Here is a 1,075-nt window from a genome sequence, read left to right on the forward strand (position 1 = left end):
TTAACTAGCGAAATGGTCGGCAGAGTGCCGACACAGCGAGTTTTGACTATCACTTGCACATCTAAAACAACGTCGGAAAGTAACTCGTTCGGCTTTTGAGTCACATAAAGTATGTGCGTTAATTTTGACGCCACTAGCTCTGCATGTTGTCATGCAATTTCTTTACCTCTCAGAAATGATTATGACATAAAAGTGAAGTACGTGACGAGTGTGACGTTAGGAAAACATTAGGCATCATGGAGAGATTCTGTATGGGACCACCCAACCCAAACGAGTACTGTGTGACGTGCTACCCGGCATCTATTCACCGAGGTAGCCGGCTAGCTCAGTCGGTAGAGCGTCAGACTCTTAATCCCAGGGTCGTGGGTTCGAGTCAGACGCTGGGCGGAACGGAATTTTGTTCCGCTGCAAGTGTAAATTACCGTTTTTCTGATTAACGAGATTTAATGGAAATAGCAACTTTAAACTTTGCCTACGTCTCTGTCAGTCGCAAGGAAGCTGTATTTGAAGGTGAAGGTGATTTTGTAGACATGTGTGAAAGACATGTTCTGAAATGCAAGTGTTGTTGTTTGGAGAGCACATCGGTTACGTGTCAGATGTGTAGTCAAGCAGTAATTTGTCGCCATAGCTGCAAATATTAGCCGGTAATATGAAGTGTTGTCAGCTAAAGTCTGATGATGCAGACGACCGTAAGGACGAAGTACCCAAGAGTACCGCTAGGCCGCGCCTCTTTAGCTCAGTGGTAGAGCACTGGTCTAATAAACCAGAGGTCGTAAGTTCCATCCTCACAGGAGAAAGATGAATTTTGGAAATCAGTTGCGCGTCGTGGCCGTATAGCAAACAGTACCTGTGATGACGAACAATTAGCGACAGGCGTTTTTTTAAGAATCACTCTCAGATGCGATTAAGGCGAATGGCGCAGATAAAGCATTTGCCAAAGCGGTACAGCATAAGGTGGGACGAGGCAGTCTGAATTACATTTTATAGATGTATTTCTCACATATCTCAGAGCCTCTCGCGATATTCGTCGTCGTCGTCGTCGTCGCCGCCGCCGCTTCTGCAGAAGTAGCAAATG

At 45.8% G+C, this 1,075-nt stretch overlaps 1 non-coding gene across 1 annotated transcript; it reads left to right on the top strand.

Moving 5' to 3' along the window:
- The first annotated feature begins 725 nt into the window (after window positions 1–725).
- Trnai-aau (transfer RNA isoleucine (anticodon AAU)) lies at window positions 726–797 on the top strand. The gene has a single exon. It is a non-coding gene; the product is annotated as a tRNA-Ile (tRNA).
- Window positions 798–1,075: the final 278 nt, after the last annotated feature.

The sequence above is a fragment of the Schistocerca gregaria genome, unplaced genomic scaffold (assembly GCF_023897955.1).
Source record: "Schistocerca gregaria isolate iqSchGreg1 unplaced genomic scaffold, iqSchGreg1.2 ptg000240l, whole genome shotgun sequence".
Taxonomy (NCBI): domain Eukaryota; kingdom Metazoa; phylum Arthropoda; class Insecta; order Orthoptera; family Acrididae; genus Schistocerca; species Schistocerca gregaria.